Source organism: Pelodiscus sinensis, chromosome 2 (genome assembly GCF_049634645.1).
Source record: "Pelodiscus sinensis isolate JC-2024 chromosome 2, ASM4963464v1, whole genome shotgun sequence".
In the NCBI taxonomy this organism is placed as follows: domain Eukaryota; kingdom Metazoa; phylum Chordata; order Testudines; family Trionychidae; genus Pelodiscus; species Pelodiscus sinensis.
In genome coordinates, this window is record NC_134712.1 from 77,701,551 (window position 1) to 77,715,618 (window position 14,068).

At 42.4% G+C, this 14,068-nt stretch overlaps 1 protein-coding gene across 4 annotated transcripts in view; it reads right to left on the reverse strand.

Annotated features, from left to right (window-relative positions):
* The window catches only part of LAMA3 (laminin subunit alpha 3), a 195,106-nt gene that overhangs the window by 171,979 nt on the left and 9,059 nt on the right, over positions 1 to 14,068 (reverse strand). The gene's annotated exons all lie outside the window — the stretch shown is intronic.

Genomic DNA, 14,068 nt, shown 5'->3' on the forward strand with positions numbered 1-14,068 from the left:
CTCTGCAAGATCTAAGAGCTACCACTTATCTAAATTAGTAATTACTACTTCTGAATAATAATATCTGGCAAATCCCACGCCAGAAATTTTGCAGCTGAAACTACAGTATATAAAAGCCTGCACCTGAACCACATTTCTTACCACACTTGCTTACCCAGAAGCAGTAAATTCTAAAACCCAAGATCCATCAACCCAAAACCACAAAATATCATTCTTCCCATAGATTCAAGTACCCACTTGTATTTACATTTACAAGACTTGATACACTTTCAACGTTTATGTCATTTTACCACTTATGCTAGCCACTAACACTAAACTGATAGAGAGATCCACAAGTGGAAGCAGCTGTTGTACAAATTGCTTTGCTTTTCAAGCTCCTTTCAGGCAATGGTGTAGATAACAAAGTCAGTGATTATAAATAACAGTGCCTTGACTCCTGCAAAGAAGTACAGCACAATCACGTATTTTTTTTATTTTGTTGTATGCAGCTAGTGCTCATTAAATGTGCCTCAATGACAGCACTAGAGATTCCAATCCTTTGTTCATTGAACAGGAATGCTATCCCACCAGCACTGTAAGGTTTCCCATACTTCTTGGCCAATGAGCCTTCTCCATGTTCTGGAAGAACCAACTTCCAGAGGCAAAAAGGTAGTTCAATATTCAGGCACAGTCAACCCTGAATCCTTCTGCTGAGACAGCTGATAAGTGTGCCATTTAGTGACTGACATAACCATGTAGTTTTTTCATACAGGCACTTTTCCACTGGAAACTGGAGCAAAGCCAACCTCAATGTACACAATAATTCTTACATATTGGCTATTTCTTCACAGAACAGCAAAGCTATTCATACAAGTAAGGACTTGTGGGATTGAACCCATAATCAGGCAAGAGATAAAACAAATCATTTTATGAGAGCTCAAATCTAGAGAGACAGGGAGAATGGTAGCATTGTCAGCACACTGACAGAGAGCGGGCGGAGGGAGAAGAGAGGTTTGGCAGAAAAGATCAGGGGTTCAGTTTTGACCATGTTAATTTTAAGATGACAATGAGATATTCAGGAAGAAATGTCAATGAGACATGTTGAAACATAGGACTAAACTAGAGAGAAAGCAGAAGGAGACTAAGGGTAGAGCTATGAGTCAACATCCTAAAAGATGGTAATTAAGCCAATAAATGAGATCAAATGGAGAAGAGGAAGGGATGAATGACAGGCCTCAGTATGATCTATGCCAGGGGTGGGCAATAATTTTTGCAGAGGGGCCAGGAGTAGGGCCTCGGGCATAAAGGGCAGGGCCTTAAATAGAAGGGGCAGTTACTTCTACCTGCCACACACCCCTGGCGGGGGAGAAGAGACTTCATGTGCTCCCTGTCCCCAGGCCAATTGCGATCTGGGGGCAGGGGAACACGTGAAGTTTCTTACCCCCCACGCTCACCCTGCCAGGGGCACATGATGCCTAAAGGGAAACACCAGCCATTTTGAACAGCTGGCAGCTCCCTCTGCGCACTGCGTACTCCTGGTGCAGGGAGGAGACTTTGCATGCTGCCCCTCGCCCCCCCACTGGGCCTGATTTTGCACTGCCCAATACTTGTATACACATCTCTGGAGCAGATGCTTTTCCTGCCCCCCATTAGTTATGGCCCTTTAAGATGCAGCTGTCTGCTGACTGAGTGCAAGCGGTCCACAGATTGAGAATCACTGCCTTAGAGAAAAGAGCCAAGTGTGGAGAGCTATGAAGTGTCTCCATGACAACTCTAGGGCCCCTGGTGTTCCTTGTCATACTCCCAAGCAGCATAGCTCCTTTGGAAGTGTACTGCCATAACTTCCTCTGCAGGCGGATGCCTCCACAACCAAGTTTCCCTTGTGCAGTGAGAGGCAGGGGATGGGAAAGAGTGTGTGATTTTTTCTGCCTAATTATTGAGGCATTAATACACAGCCCTGCACCCAGGTCCCCAAAATTCCTAACTCTTTTCCACAAGGATCTCAACACCAGAGAGAGCCAGCCAAGGGGACAGCGCTACACAGGAATATCTGTGGGTCTGTGAGGAAGCAATGTCACACATTAATCTGAAAATCCCTTCACAGGTTCAAGAGACTATAATATTGTTCTTCCACTGATGTTTTAATGCCATGTATAGAACTCACCTGTACTGTTAAAAGAGCTGCTACTCTACACATTAGAGCTGGCTGCATTTCCATGATGGTGAATGGATTCCTATATATATCCCTTATTCATTTTACAGAAGAGTTGGGAGGCTAAATACTTTGAAATCTTCAGTTGAAAGATGCTATAGACGTGTCAATTATTATTTTTTGTGAACTGAATTTTACAGTCCTCAACCAGGCAAATCTCCAGTGGGAACTATGCCTAAGAAAAAAAGACTGCGTGTTTGGATACTTCATATTTAACACAGAGCTCTGTGTAAGCTCAAATGCTTGTCTCTCCTACCAACACAAATTGGTCTACCCACCTTGTCTTTCTAGTACCCTGAAACCAACACAGCTAAAACACTAGAAACAACTAATATAAAGTGTCAGTTTTATTACAAAAGAGAAGAGATTTTACATCACAACATGATACCAGACAGCTGATTAACAGTCTCAGCAAAGGCTTGCTAATTGGAGCACATAAAGGGGTTAATCATACAGGACACATTCAATCCACAAAAATCACCTAATGTAAAAACACTTCTCCACAAGATTTGTCAAGTATTGAGTAATGTTTAAAAATTTTCATTATTGGCAGATTTTGTAAGAACCTCAAGTCTTTCAAAGATCATGCCACTGGCTTAAGGTTCTTGTTTTGGTTTGGAGGAGGTATGAATACTAATTAACATTAAATATAGCTGTAAAACTGGATAAAAGCAAGATCAAAGTGGAAATCAAATGCTGAATATGAGTTGCTGAGCTTTTCTGCTTGTAGTTCTGCCACTGACTTGCATGATCTTAGGCAAGTCACTCGTATTGCTGTGTGTGCCCCAGTTTCTTTTTGATAAAATAGGACTGCAATAGTTTACAGAGGTAATGTGAGGTTAATTCAATAATATTTGAGATCTGCTTACATAGTAAAAGTAAAGATAGAAGGAAAAGTAAATACATAATTACTGTATTGCAACACAGTTACTTGGAGAGATTTTGTAATACTTTTCATGGTGCTGTTGGTCTATTCATAGCCCATATAAGGTACAGCTGTGATCATGGAAAAATAAAATCTAAAAAATATCTGCCTGATCCGGAGACAAGCAGGGACCTGACCCCCGTTGCTAGCTGAGGGCATCACATTTGCTGGCGCAATTAGTTTCACTGAATACTTTAGGATTATGCTCCTCATTCATGGGGAAAGCCTGACATGCAACACGTTGCCATGCAGTGATTTTCTGGGAAGAAAAAAAAAATAAAAATAATAAAAAAATCTAAATCCAACACACAAATTTCTTACTTTTATGAGAATTTATTTCTTGAGGTGCCAAATGTTCTAGTAATATTCTGAATACAGCAATAAAAAAAAAAACCAGTAAACTGCACTGTGCTTATTCTTTTTCTTGGAGATTCAGGACTACCACAAACCATTTCTCCTCATATATTCTTCATTGTCCTGACTCTCTTAGGGCACGGAGTCCGCACTAGCGGACATTTAAAAATGGCGGCGCCCGGCTTTATGCAAATGAAGCCCAGGAAATTCAAATCCCGGGCTTCATTTGCAACTCCGGTTGCCTACATTACCACCCTAGTTCGAACGAGGGTGGTAGTGTAGACATACCCTCACTGGTTGAACCTCCCAGATCTGGGACTCTCTGGTCTGGCAACATCTGTGGTCCGGCAGGGCCAGCGATGCTGCTGGACAAAAGAGCCCCAGAGAAACGCAGGGGCTGAGGTTGGGCCAGGAGGCATCTGGGGAGTCCTGCCCCGGCCCAGAACCCTCAGCATCAATGGGGCCAGGTAGTGGCAGGAAAGCCCCAGTGTCAGCAAGGCCAGCGGTAGCCTGGGAGCTCCTGCCTGGGCCTGGGAACCCCTGGTGTTAGAAAGGCCATACGGCTGCGCACTCCTAGCCCCGCCAGGGAATCCCCGGCTGCAGCTGGGCTGCCTGATGCCAGGTGGCCCCAGCCAGGAACCCTGAGAGACTCGTGGTGGCAGCAGGGCTCGGGTGACTGGGCAGCCTCCACCAGGGAACCCCCGGTTGAAGCCCGGCTGGCGGAGGCAGCTGGCCGGAATCCCAAGTGGCAGCAGGGCAGCCCCAGCAGCGGGGCTGGATGGCTGGGCAGCGGCAGTGAGGGAAATCCCGGTGGCAGCAGGGCCAGCGATGGCAAGGTGGCCTAAGCCAGGATCTCTGGAGAACACCCTGTGGCAGCAGCCAAGTGGTATCCACCAGGAACCCCGGGAGACTCTAGGGCAGCAGGCAGGCAACAAGGTGGGGAGCTGTGCTGGATAGCTTTATTGGGGCCAGCGACAGGGCAGGGGCCCCATGGAGAGAAGCCCAGGAGCAGGGCAGCCAGGAGGGGAGCACTGACCTCCCCTGGTCCGGCAAATTCCCTGGTTCAGGTCAGCTCAGGTCCCCAGGATGTTGGACCAGAGAGATCTCTCCTGTACTTAGAGAGATGACTCTGTGTGTGTGCGCACATGCACACAGAAAATCTGACCCATGTGCATCTACAGTAATTATTCATTTAACACGTGCCCGCTTAACATGTTTTCGCAATAGCACAATTTTTTTTTAAGGAACGTTTTTCAAATAACACGACCATCCCCGAAATAATATGAAAATAATCAAGTAGTGGACTACTTTGCGCAGCAGTATAAGTTGGTGAAAACAGTGCTAACATGCATGAGCGGATGAATTCATGTGGTCACAGCACTCCTCCGCTCACTCACGTGTTTATCTTTGTGTTTTAACAAACCGCGGCGACTTGTGTTGCAAGATATCTTGTGTTGCTAGATATCTGATGTTGACGTTGACAACCCAGCACCAACAAAAAATTGACTTTACCACCACCATCTGAAACGCAGCCCCTACCTTTTCCATTATTTGTAATGGGAAAATTGACCCCGCATAGCACGTTTTTGCTTAGCACGAACATTTTCAGAAATGTATGTATAGTGTTAAATGAGGAATTACTGTACACACAAAGGCATCTCAGCAACATTTTTTGGTCTTCTAGATATTTCCTTAGAATTATCACTGACAGGTGAATGATAAATCGACTTTTTACAGTATTTCTCCACATTTTCCATACCGTGGATGGCTCTGTGCTGCAACAGAATAAAGGGTTTTGGAGCGCCTCTCCCATCTGCCAGTGTGCCATTGTCTCATGATACACTGAGACCTGCCTGTTAACCTCAGTTTAAGAATCCATGATTTCAAAAATATATTATATTCTATTTATAGAGAGGAAAAATAGTATTTTGGACATAGCAATCCACTCCTTATCTTCCGTTTACTATAGAAATGTATTTAAAATATAATTAAATGGAATAAATTACATAGAACATTTTTTATTTATTGCACAGAATCTTACTGAGTCTGGACATTTGAACATTTATTTTACTGTCAATAAAACACAGTGAAGATACCAAGCATAACTAAGAGCAATGATAAATCTTTTTTAAAATAATTTTTACAATCATTTTAGCTGTCAGACATCCCTTTCTTAACAGCCACCATTATGTTGCTCTCCTGCATCTTCACCTCTGCCTTCCAGAACAGAGAATTTTGAAAGATATTCAGGACAGTCTTAGAGCAATGACTTTCAAAGAGTTTAATCTCAACTGGATGTCAAATCTGAAGTCACATCAGCTAAAATTAAACATCCCAGAGAGTCAAGTGCAAACTAATGAATTTCAGGAAGACGTTCTACATTCAAAAGGACAAAAGACGTAGAAACCAATGTTGAAAGAATCTGGCCTGCTTCAATTATCAAAATCAACAGTGAAATTGTAACTTAAAACAAGTTACAAACAGCCAGTAACAGTAGGCATGTTATCATGAGGGAGAGATTGCTTCAGGTAGCAGCATTATGTTTGTCTTATTTTTCAAGAGAACTGTGATTGACTGGAAAAAATGTAACTGTAATGTATCAAGCCAGATTGGAAAGTGTGCCAGGATATTTCCATTAAGTAGTCTGAAAACACAAGTGCAGCCCTCAAAATAAAAAAATGTTACTTTCTACAGCAGGCAGATTTTGAGATTCTGGAGGGATTTAAATTTTCCAAAACCATATCACTCTCTTGTGAAACGGACCCACTCTGGGTGGTTTTCTGTTTTGACCAGCTTTCAAAGGTTCTCCACAGAACAGAAAATACCCTTGTTCAGAGAACCAAAACAATATCTTCTAAACAAGGATATTAATACAGGAAGTGAGAGACTCCACTGAGAGTCTTAAAATTTATAATAGCAGGAACACAGCACTTGAAAAACATTTGGTATTATGTTTGACACTGTTTCCTCTAATTGTGGGTATCTGATGACCAAATCATACTAAGCTCCTGTTGTTCCACATATTAATATACTTATTCTTGGTCAATGTAATAGGAGTGTGAAACAGTTCGCAAGCTTCATCTGCACGGAAATTTGCACTGTGTTAAAATAAAGGGTAGAGCAATTACCCCCCTAGTATGTTTAGTCATATTACCCTCTTGCTTTTAGTATTACAGCTCCAAGTTCTACAACACTTTTAAGCAAAAGTGACAAGGAGTCTTGTGGCATCTTACAGACTAACAGATTTGTTGGAGCATAAACTTTCGTGGGTAAAGACCCACTTCATCAGATCTAGCAGATTCAGACTAACACGGCTACCCCTCTGATACTTTTAAACAAGTCACTCATTTTAAGCAGGTGAGTAATTGCATTGAAACTAGCAGATCTATTCAAATGCTTAAAATCAGGCCTCTGCTTTTGCACCTTGCTATTTGTGGGGTCACAACCCCGGGCATGTCTTCTCCAGAAAAATCATGTAGGGGATCCTCAAGAAATCCAATTTGAAGCACTTGGAAGAGGGGAAAATGATCAAGAATAGTTAACATGGTTCCACCAAGGGCAAGTCATGCCTGACCAATCTGATTAGCTTCTATGATGAGGTAACAGGCATGGGAAAGTCAATAGATGTGATATACCTTGACTTTAGCAAAGCTTCTGATATGGTCTCCCACAATATTCTTGCCAGCAAGTTAAGGGAATATGGATTGGATAAATGGACTCTAAGATGGATAGAAAGCTGACTAGACTGTCAGGCCCAACGGGTAGAGATCAACAGCTTGATGTCAGGTTGGTGATCAGTTTCTAATGGTGTGCCCCAAGTATTTGTTCTAGGCCCAGTTTTGTTCAACATCTTTATTAATGACCTGGATGAGAGGATGGGTTGCACCCTCAGCAAGTTCGCAGATGACACTAGGCTGGGGGGAGAGGTAGATATGCTGGAGGGCAGGGATAGGACCAGAGTGACCTAGCCAGACTAGAGGATTGGACCAAAAGAAATCTGATGAGGTTCAACAAGGACAAGTGTAGAGTCCTGCACTTGGGACGGAAGAATCCCAAGCATTGTTACAGGTTAGGGACCGAATGGATAAGTAGCAATTCTGCAGAAAAGGACCTGGGGATTACAGTAGATGAGAAGCTGGATATGAGTCAACAGCGTGCTCTTGTAGCGAAGAAGGCGAATGGCATATTAGGGTGCATTAGGAGGAGCACTAGGATCAAGAGAAGTGATTATTCCCCTTTATTCAGCTCTGGTGAGGCCACATCTGGAGTACTGTGTCCAGTTCTGGGCCCACCACTATAGAAACAATGTGGACTCATTGGAGAGAATCCAGCGGAGGGCAAACAAAATGATTAGGGAGCTGGAGCGCGTGACCTATAAGGAGAGACTGAGGGATTTAGGTTTGTTTAGTCTGCAGAAGAGAAGAGAGAGGGGGGATTTGATAGCAGCCTTCAACTTCCTGAAGGGAGGTTCCAGAGAGGATGGAGAAAGGCTGTTCACAGTAGTGACGGATGGCAGAACAAGGAGCAATAGTTTCAAGTTACAGTGGGAGAGGTCTAGGTTGGATATTAGAAAAAACTATTTCACTAGGAGGGTGGTGAAGCACTGGAATGGGTTACCTAGGGAGGTGGTGGAATCTCCATCCCTAGAGGTTTTTAAGTCTCGGCTTGACAAAGGCCTAGCTGGGTTGATTTAGTTGGGATTGGTCCTGCCTTGGGCAGGAGGCTGGACTTGATGACCCGCTGAGGTCTCTTCCAGTTCTATGATTCTATGATTAACAGCACTGTGCAAATGGCCAATATAGAATGTTTTATATACATTATGCTGGTGTGGAGCACATGTGTGGGTATCATCCTAAATATTACGAGTGAGCCTCAAATTCAGATTGATCCTGGGTTTGAAGTTTAATTCACTAAACAGAGAGGAGTGGATCTAGATCTGTAAAGTGGGAAAATCCAAGAACTCATCAACCTATCTTTCCCAACCCCACTGCTTCCTAATGTCTATAAGTATTCCCCAATACCACAAGACCCGGGGCCACCAACCTATCAGTTCTTGGGGTTCCTTACTTCTCATGTGAGGGAACATGGGACTATCTCTGACAAGTGGTCTGGAGCAGCAAGGAGAACATAGTCCAGAAAACCTTTGACTGAGAGATAACAGTATATACTAGAACAAAATACAGGACTATGTAGCACTTTAAAGACTAACAAGATGGTTTATTAGATGATGAGCTTTCGTGGGCCAGACCCACTTCCTCAGATCAAATAATGGAAGAAAATAGTCACAACCATATATACCAAAGGATACAATTTAAAAAAATGAACACACATGAAAAGGACAAATCACATTACAGAACAGAAGGGGAATGTGGGGGAGGGGGGGAAGGAAGGTGAATGCCAGTGAGTTAATGATATTAGAGGTGGGGAAGGGGAAATGTCTGTGAGTAAATAGTATTAGAGGTGATAATTGGGGAAGCTATCTTTGTAATGTGTAAGATAGCTGGGGTCTTTGTTAAGTCCAGTGCGGAGAGTGTCGAATTTTAGCATGAATGCCAGTTCAGAGGATTCCCTTTCAAGTGCAGATTTGAATGTCTTCTGAAGTAGGATGCAGGTTAGCAGGTCATTGAGACTGTGTCCTTTCTGGATGAAATGACAAGCAACTGTTTTTTCTTTGTGATCCTGTCTAATGACGCCCCATCATCTCTGGTATTGGCACACTCACTACTGGTCTATCCAGCTATGTAGACTCTCTCCTCAAACCCTACGCAACCAACACCCCCAGCTATCTCCGAGACACTACTGACTTCCTAAGGAAACTACAAAACATCGATAACCTCCCCAATAACACCATCCTTGCCACCATGGATGTAGAAGCACTATACACCAACATCCCACATGAAGACGGATTACAAGCTATTAGAAACACTATCCCAGAGGACACCACTGCCAACCTGGTAGCAGACCTATGTAACTTCGTTCTCACCCACAATTATTTCCAGTTTGAGAACAACTTATACCTCCAGATCAGCGGCACAGCCATGGGTACACGCATGGCCCCACAGTATGCTAATATCTTTATGGCTGACCTAGAACAACGTTTCCTCAACTCCCGTCCCCTTTTACCCCTTCTCTACTTACGCTACATTGATGACATCTTTATGATCTGGACGCATGGCCAAGAAACACTGGAGACATTCCACAGAGATTTCAACAACCTACACCCCACCATTAACCTCAGCCTGGACCATTCCACACGAGAGATCCATTTCCTGGACACCACAGTACAAATCAACAATGGAAAATTAGACACCACCCTCTACAGAAAACCCACTGACTCATACAGTTACCTACATGCTTCCAGCTCCCATCCAGCACACACCATACGATCCATCATCTATAGCCAAGCCCTTCGATACAACCGCATCTGCTCTAATCCCACAGACAGAGACCAGAAACTTCAGGATCTCTACCAAGCATTTATAAACCTCAACTACCCACCTGGAGAAATAAAAAAGCAAATTGAAAGAGCCAAACGAATACCTAGAAACCATCTACTACAAGACAGACCCAAGAAAACCAACAATAGAACACCACTTGTCATCACCTACAGCTCCCAACTTATACCTGTCCAACACATTATCAATAGATTACAGCCTATACTGGAACAGGACACTAAACTCCAAGAAGCTCTGGGAGACAGACCCATAGTCTCCTATAGACAACCACCTAACCTCAAGATGATTCTTACCAACAACCACAGGACATACCACACTAATACCAACCCTGGTACTTTCCCTTGCAACAAACCCCGCTGCCAGCTTTGTCCACATATTCACTCTGCTGACACCATTATTGGGCCTAACCAAGTGAGTTACAAGATCAAGAATACATATTCCTGCGCCTCCAGAAATATAATCTATGCTATCATGTGCCGAAAGTGTCCGTCTGCTATGTACATTGGACAAACGTCTCAGACCCTTCGCCAAAGAATCAATGCCCACAAAACAGACATTAGACAGGATCACAAAGAAAAAACAGTTGCTTGTCATTTCAACCAGAAAGGACACAGTCTCAACGACCTGCTAACCTGCATCCTGCCAGCACTGGTGAAGAAACAGTAACTTGAATATGCCTTTGCAGTGTAGTCATTCACACATGGAATAGGCTAACAAGTTTACCAATTACCCAAGTATCAGAGGGGTAGCCGTGTTAGTCTGAATCTGCAAAACACCATCACAGGACCTAACCAGATCAGCCATACTGTCACTGGTACATTCTCCTGCACATCCACCAACGTAATATATGCCATCATGTGCCAACAATGCCCCACTGCTATATACATCGGCCAAACAGGACAGTCCCTACGTAAAAGAATCAATGGACACAAATCTGATATTAGGAATGGCAACATACAAAAACCTGTAGGGGAACACTTCAATCTTCCTGGACACACAATTGCAGATCTAAAAGTAGCCATCCTGCAGCAAAAAAACTTCAGGACCAGACTTCAAGGAGAAACTGCTGAGCTACAGTTCATCTTTAAGTTTGACACAATCAACTCTGGATTAAACAAAGACTGTGAATGGCTTGCTAACTACAAAAGCAGCTTCTGCTCTCTTGGAATTCACACCTCCAGATCAGCTGCTAGAAGTGGGCCTCATCCTCCTTGATTGGATCCACCTCGTCATCTCCAGCCTGATCCTGGCCTGCATATTTATTCCTGCCTCTGGAAATTTCCACTACATGCATCTGACGAAGTGGGTCTTTGCCCACGAAAGCTTATGCTCCTACACTTCAGTTAGTCTATAAGGTGCCACAGGACTCCTCGTCGCAATTACCCAAGCTTACTCTGCAGAGAAGTCATGGCCTATAGCTCTCTCTGTAGAATGCAGCGGAGAAAAATAACCAAATTATAATATAAATATGTGTGTAATTCATTTACATTTGTTTTAAATAAAAAAAAAAATCTATAAAACCAAAATCACAAAAGTTTAGGTTAACCACTGAAAAGCCTCTATTTCCAGCTTGCATTTCTGCTCCACTTGACAAAGTATGCTAAAGGGCTCCAAAACCATTGCAGAATTAATCCTGAACACTTATGTGAGGTATAAAAGGGTCAACTCCATTTTACAGAAGAGAAAACTAAGGCACAGAGCGTGATTTGCCAAAATTACCTAGTTAGTTAGTGGCAGAGTCTCATATAAAACTCAGCCTTTCTGTTTTCAACTAATGGAGCACATCCTCCCCTTAAAATCCATTAACTTGAAAATTTATTAAACAAAAAATGAACAGCCTATATAAATAATGACAATGAACAGTTAGTGAAGTCAAAAAGAAGCTCTTCTGTAGCACCGTGTACTTTTATACACAAATTTCCAAAAATGGCCTCTGATGGTGGGTCCCCAATCTGAGACATGTTGTCCCAGATCCTCAAAAATCTGTACAGGCGCACTGATTTCAACAGGTGTTAGCTGCCTAAATATCTTTTAAGAATGGCAATGGTGGGACCTGATTTACAGAAGTGCTGTGCAGCTTCCGCTGTAATCAGTGATATATCAGCAACTTTAAAGAATGGGAGGAATGGTAATTCAACCTGGGCACAGAAAAACTCAGGCAACTAAAAGTAGTGATCTCTTTTTAAACTGGAAGCTCCAACTTTCAAATTATTTCCTAATAGTCACAGATTACAAAAAGATGTGATATGCAGATGTCTCCCCGACCCCTAAAAAGCCTTCTGTGTTATCTAACTATATTTAATTCAATGTTTACTCCTATTTCTTGTTTTGGTCTATAGTATGTTCACCTATTTTTATACTGAATAAAAGCAACCAAAATATATTTAAAAGCATATAAAATAGTAGAGATGCAGATTTACATTGTTTCCTCTAAGATGCGATTACAAAATCTCATGCACAAAGAAAGATATGCCACCTAAAACTGAGGAATGTTTTCCCTACTTCAGAGTTGGAAAGCTTAGAGAAAAGAATTGTGCATCTAAAAAGTAGACCCCAGAGCTATCAGTTTGGGTCCACAATTCAGACAACAGCAATAATATGAAATAACTAAGAACGAGAAGAGGGTTATAATAAATAAATAAATAATAATAATAATGTTATTTTCAACTCCACTCCAAGAGAACAGTTCTCAGTTGTGTTTTCATCTCTTTGAACTTTCTATAAACTGAAACTTATATTTGCAAACTTACATGCTTAACTTTAAGCAAGAGGGTAACATCACTGTCTTCAATAGAACTACTCACACAAGTGTTTGCTGGACTAGGACCACAGTTTGGATTAAAAAAAAAAAGTTTGGCAGAAGTGTGAGTAAGGTCAACAATGGCTATTTACCTTTACCATACAATGTGTAATGCAGTAGTAATTTGTGCCTGTTCAAAATTTGTTTTGTGTTTAGAGGTTCTAATCATCAGAAATTCAAAAGATTCCACACCAAAGTACTTATTGCCAAAATGATAGAACACGGCAACCATACTAGTTCAAAGAAAATTTTCTAAGAACCCCACATTGGACAGATCTGGACTGAGCAAAAACACAATGGGAATGAAAACCATGGGCAATATTGGCAGCTCGTATAAATTGGCAGTGCACAACTGACTTTAATGGAGCTGTGCCTATATATGTCAGCTGAGGCTATGTCTAGACTACGGGGCTTTATCGAAAAAAAGTATGCAAATTGTGCTCTGCAATTTGTGTACCTTTTTCCAATAGTTTTTTCAGAACAGGCTTTTTGGAAATTTGGCCCTTCTACACTGGGCCAAATTTCGAAAAAAAAAAAAAAAAACCTCTTTCAGAAGAGTCCTTCTTCCTCGTGGGAAGAGGAAGACAGGGCTTGCGAAAGAGCACGTCTGCTTTTCCAGAAAAAAAAAAGACAGAAGAGCAGATGCGTTCCCTGGATGCAGTGGAGTTTTTCCAGGATAGCACTGGTATCCCGGAAAAACCCCATACTGACATAGCCTGAGACTCTGGCCCTACAGGTAAAAAAGCTGAATTTACATATGCCGAGTCTTTAGTATTAGCTACTTGCCTCTCTTGCAGAGGAAGCCTGAGTATTTGAAGGGCCCTGGCAAATTCATCGTCTAGTTTGGTCAATTTCAAAGTCATAGGATTTTAAAAATCATAAATATCATGATTTCATATTTTAAATCTGAAATTTCACAGTGTTGTAATTGTAGGGGTCCTGACTCAAAAAGGAGTTGTGAGGGGATCGCCAGGTCATTGTAGGAGGGGATTGTGGTACTGCTACCCATACTTTTGAGTGGTTGCTGGTGGCGGCATTGCCTTAAGAATGAAGTAATGGTGGATGCTGACTAGGAGCACAGCTCTGAAGATAGAGATGCTGCCAGCAGCAGTGCAGAAGTAAAGAGTAGCTGGGATGGTATAACGCTCTGAAATCAGCACAGAAGTAAGGGTGGCAATACTGTGACCACTTTAAAATAACCTTATAGCTCCCCTTCAACTCTCTATTGAGTCAGAACCCCCATTCTGAGAAACACTGTTCTCCCCATTAAATCTGTATAGTATAAAGTAAAAGCACACAAAAGACCAGATTGCATGCTCTGTAACGCATTTTTCATAGCTGTG